A 5,758-nucleotide genomic window follows, 5' to 3' on the forward strand; every position below is an offset into this window, starting at 1 on the left:
AGCCACAGCAGATGAACAGACCTAGGAACTCAACACAAAGGTGGTGGTAGCTCCTTATAATGTGCACAGCAGTGATACAGACCTAGGAACTTAGCACAGGTATAGTGGGAACCCCTCATAATGGCTAAAGAAGGTATACATACCCAGGGCCTCAACATGGGGAGATGGGAATCCCTCATAATGGGCACAGCAGATCAGCCGACCCAGAAACTCAGCACTCAGATGATGGGGGTCCCTCATAATGGGCACAGCAGGTGTGCAGGTCTAGGAACTCAGCACAGGGATGGTGGGGATCCTCATATTGGGCACTGGAGGTATGCAAACCCAAGCACATAGACAGTGGGGGCCCCTCATAATTTGCACAGCAAGTGTACAGACTTAGGAACTTGGCTCAGAGATGTAGAAGCCCCTCATAATGGACCCAGTAGGTGTACAGACCTGGGAAATGGGCACATGGATAGAGGGGGCTCTTTATATTGTGCATGGGAGGTGTACAGACCCAGAAACTTGGCACATTGATAGTGGGGGCCCATGAGAATTTGCACAGCAGGTGTGCAGACTTAGGAACTCAGCACATGCATAATAGGGGCTCCTTATTTTGAGCACAGGAGGTGTGTGAACCCAGCCATGGTGGGAACACTTTATAATGGGAACAACAGGAGCCCCTAATTTGCACAGCAGGTGTACAGACCTAGGAACTTGGCACAGAGCTGATAGGAGCCCCTCATTAATTGCACAGCAGATTTGCAGAGATCTCCCCAATGGAGTCTTCAAGAGCCAGAAGAAACTGTCAAGAAATTCAACTCTCTAACATCTGCCCAACCCTGAAATGTCAGTTTCGGGCCGTTTGACCCTTCAGCCAACTCAGCAGCTAATTGCTGGTGGAAATTGTTCTAAAGCAGTGACATCTGTCTTGATGGGTGACAGTGCTAGATGGGGCTGCGGTTAGAAAAAAAATTGCTTCTGGTTGCTGTAAATATCAACAGTCTCTGCAGGGACTCTGATATCAGAGACAGGCGGCACAGATATTCCCAGTCTTTGTGGAGTAAATGTCACATAACTTATTAAACATAACTGTCATGCTTCACACACTGTACACACAGAACAGGTTCCACTGGAACAACCAGGTAGAAAACGCTGCAGTCCAAGCTTTCTTTTTCTGCCTGTTTATTGCAGAGTCATGCACTGGGGATATAGTGTGGGGTAAAGGTGACAACGCAGGCTGAAGATCAGGACCTACCTGTGCACAGGTGGAGAACCTGGATCCAAAGACTTATCAGCAACTTTTAAGGATTTAGCAGTTTTCAATGGTGAACACTCTGTTTCTTCTAATGTTATTTTTGCCTTTTTTCTTCGACATTGATTGATGTGTTAGGTGCCACTCAAAATGATTGGCGGCACAATGCACTGAACCATAATAAAATATCTCGTACAATTTTGTATTACAGTACAAATAATCTATTTTTTGCTTGTTAGCTGTATAATTGCCAACTCAGAATTATACTCGTTGGTGGGTGGAGAGCTTCTGCCATATTCAGCAAGTATGCACAACCAATATGGCACAGACTTACCTGTATGCAGCACCCTGGTCTATAACCTGTCATTGCCACATCAGAAGAAGCTGCCATCTTTGCTGCCGACTCAATGGCGGACTTCTGACACTCCAGTGATGCTCTTTGGCTATTGGAAGGCCATTGATGCTGAAAATCCTGTGCTTGTGCAGGAGTCTGGCACCACCACACACAGAGACAAGCTCTGCCCTTCATGGCACATGCGCTGTACAGCATAGCGCCAAAACGAAAAGCCACCAGAAGTTGGGGATTTATGTTTTTGACAATCCTCTGAACTAGCTCTACCTCCTGATGGCTTTTTGCTTTAGGAACATGTGCAATCTCATGGTGTTTATGCAGGAAGATTGCACCCATGCAGTAGACATTCTGATTGTACAATCCTGAATCTGGCCGCCATGGAGCATCATCCAACATCCAACAATTAGGGCCCTTTGGCTCAACCGCAATTACAATTTTTCTCACTAAATTTAATTGGAGACTTTGGAAACCTTTTTGCATGTGGTTGCAGCTTTGCAGCTTGAACATTTGCACGGCAGCTGCGTCGAAATCTGGTAATCCGTGGTGCAATCTGGTTGCCACTTCTGGGCACACAGCAGCAGCTTGTTGGGAACCCAGGAGCCGCCAGGCATGTGGTACCTTACTGCGGTTCAGAATGAACTCTTGGGATTAGGTTTTATTTGTCTGGTACAAGTCCCCTTTCCAGGTATATGACGTTGGGGTGCTTGGGGTATACAGGAAACCCTAGAGTGGTCGCAGTGGGCATAAGGGTGGTTTAATTGGCTTATTTGTGGGTAGTGCTCCCCCAGGAGATTCAAACATCCAATACAAATTTAGAACCGATAATACAGTCAGTGGACCCACTGATTTCTTTTTGGTCCAGTTGGTTGTGGATAGATCGGACACGTTGGTAAATATTGATTGAAGCTACACAAGTTGTATGTTGTGTATGAACACTTGAGGACATCCAATCAGAATTCTGATCTTTTTCTATCCATGAAAAGCCATTATAAGGGCAGAGCCCCATACACATTGGGACATCCAGTGACCGGAATACGGATCGGTTGGCAGAGATCTGCTCGGCCTTAGATCTTTCCTCGGACATTTCTCTGTATCTTGGTTTGTGTTGGCTGCCTGGCTTGTTCAATTGTTGCCGATCGCCCTTCGTCACACTCAACGTTTTGTATTTGTCGGGTTACATAAGTGCAAACACGCCCGTAATGCACACGGCAATGTGAATCTATGCGTAAGTGAAAACAAACACAAAAAGGGAAGTGTGAGAGAAGGAAAAAATAAATGCGTTAAACATTGATCGGTGAGAGATCCTGAGCTGGGTGGCGATGGAGATAAAATATCTCAGACCAACTTACCCCGGATCAACTGAGCCGGAGACAAAAGCTGCGATATGACTACAACATCTGCAGGGTACAGTTGTGGCTACAGAAGGCTTAAAGGGATCACAACCACCATGTAAAAGAGTCATTTCATATTAAGTTCATAGGTTTATAAAGCACCCATGGTGTCACCAGGGGGGGCAAGGGGTAATTCTGTACAGAGACCCCAATAAAAAGGAATTTTGGGGCAGATTTAATGAAGCGGAGGCCGGAGGGCAGATTTATTAAAGGGAGGGGCTGGAGGACAAATTTACTGAGGTGGGGCTGAAAGGCAGATTCATAAAGGGGAAGTTGATGGGCAGTATTAATGAAGGGAAGGCTGGAGGGTGGATTTATTAAAGGGGGGCTGGGGGGTAGATTTAATGAGGGGACTGGAGTGTAGATTTAATAAATGGAAGGCTGGAGGGTGGATTTATTAAAGGGGGGCTGGAGGGTAGATTTAATGGGGGGACTGGAGGGCAGATTTAACGAATGGAAGGCTGGAGGGTGGATTTATGAAATGTGGGCTGGAGGGCAGGGCAGGGGAGGCTGGAACACAGATTTTATGAAGGGGAGGATGGAGGGCAGATTAATTATAGGGGAAGCTGAAGGGCAAATTTAATAAAGGGAAGGCTGGACGGTGGATTTAATAAAGGGGGGCTGGAGAGCAGATTTATTGGGGGGGCTTGAGGGTAGATTTAATGAAGGGAAGGCTGGAGGGTGGATTTAATAAATGGAGGACTAGAGGGCATAATTAATAAAAGGGAGACTGGACGGCAGATTTATTAAAGGGGAGGTTGGAGGGCAGATTTATTAAAGGGGAGGTTGAATGGCAGATTTAATGAAGGGGGTTTGTAGGGGCAAATTTCAGGTTCATATCAACTTTAATAAAAGTGGAAATCTGCATTCAGCCAAATGTTCTATACCCGGCCTGCATACAATGCACGGATTACGCTCTATGTAGGTTGGATGCACACGTGTGTACACCATGGGCTTATATGAAATTCAGACAGAGGGACATAAATCAGCGGCAATGGCGGAATATTGATGCCGGCAGACCGCCAGTAATGAGCTGCGGCCGGGAACAAAAGGGGGAAACCTCACCGCAGCACAAGAAAAACAACAATTTTATTCCCATAAATTGAAATCGTATTGACAGAGGCGGTGCGGAGGAGATCCCAGCAAGCTACCTTCACATAAATCCAAAACCCAGCGGGATGAACGCTCCGGACGGGCAGCAATCTGCATAGACGACGCAGCAAATGGTTGGCGGTTGTCTTTCTGAACAATAAAGTGTAACTCCGCCTGTAGAAACACGTACAACATGAACATAATGCTGCCATTTTCAGGTGTAGACAATGGGCCCTGATGGGGATAGCGAGGGTTAGACTGACATGTTTACAAATATATTTGATGACAGGTCCACTTTAGGTGAATTTTTTATATTCTATTATGGAAATCTCTACTAAATTTAGTTTTACCTCTGCAGATAAATATTTACAAAGTTATCAATGTGTGGTAATGTTTTATGACCCCGCATTTATCTGTACAGTCTGTCATTAAGTGTGTACATAGGGGTAGACATTTTTTCTCCTCTTATCTCGCTGATAAGGTCTATCAAACAATTAACTCTCCGCAGTCTTTAATGATGTCAAACGCCCACAATGCACCTGCCAATTAGAGATCATGTGACCTTGGTCTAGGCTGGAAGTGACACGATGGAGCTCAGAGCAGCGTTTGTAATTCGGGGTAATGGGCGCTTATATTCTCAGGATATAGCTAATGGTTGGTGACACCGGGCCTCTTGATTAGTGCTCAGTGTGATGGGAAATTATATGCCCACTTTACATTCCTGGGGAAATAGTGGAAGGAACTTCAGTAATTATACCACGCTCGGCTGATGCGGTGTCTGAATTCTGTACAATAATAAGCGCACAATACCTCCACTGGTACGGGATATCTGACAATGATGTCCAATTAATTGGTGGAGTGTAAATCTACCCCAGAGGACCCCCTGCGGAGCCGGTGGGGAGCGAAGAACAATGACTGCGGGGAGGGGCTCAGTGTGGAAGCAGAACAAACCCAGCCGTGAGCCCCATTCATATTCAGATCGGGATGGCGGCGTTGTCACATTGTGCATCCTGATTACTGACCCAAAAGCAGCTTCTGCTACAATTCCTCTTCCCTACATTTTTTCCCTTTCTTCCTTCCTTCCTTTTTTCTTTTTTTCCTTCTTTCCTTCCAGTCTTGTTCTTTCTGTCTTTCTTCCGATCTTCATTTCTTTATTCCTTCTTCCTTTCCTTGTTTCATACTTTCCCTCTTTTCTTCATTATTTGCCCCCTTCTTTCTTTTTCCCATTCTAACTTTCTTTCTTCTCATACTTCCTTTTCACTATTTCCTCCCTTCCTCCTTTGCCTTCCTTCCGTCTTTCTTTTCTTCATTATTTCCAACCTTCCTTCAACTTTCCAACATTATTTCCAACTTTCTTTTCCTTTCTTAATTCTTTCCTTCATTCCTCTCTCCTTTCCCTGCTTCCTTCTTTTATACTTTCCCTCTTTCCTCCTTTTCTTCCTCTTTTGCCCACTTCTTCCCTTTTTATCTTGCCTCCCTTCCTTTCTTTCCTTAATTCCTTCATTCATTCTCCTTTTCTTTCCTTCATTCTTTTTTTCATACCCCCTTTATTCCCTGATTTCTTCTTCATACTTTCTCTCTTTCCTCTCTTTTTATTATTATTGTTATTAAATGGGATTTATATAGCGCCAACATATTTCATAGTGCTGTACATTAAATTTGCCCCACCCCCCTCCCTTCTTCCTT

The 5,758-nt window shown here is 45.0% G+C and overlaps 1 protein-coding gene across 3 annotated transcripts in view; it reads left to right on the forward strand.

Annotated features, from left to right (window-relative positions):
• The window catches only part of LOC140343565 (butyrophilin subfamily 1 member A1-like), a 35,335-nt gene that overhangs the window by 13,336 nt on the left and 16,241 nt on the right, over positions 1-5,758 (forward strand). The gene's annotated exons all lie outside the window — the stretch shown is intronic.

This window comes from Pyxicephalus adspersus, chromosome Z, assembly GCF_032062135.1.
Source record: "Pyxicephalus adspersus chromosome Z, UCB_Pads_2.0, whole genome shotgun sequence".
NCBI lineage: Eukaryota > Metazoa > Chordata > Amphibia > Anura > Pyxicephalidae > Pyxicephalus > Pyxicephalus adspersus.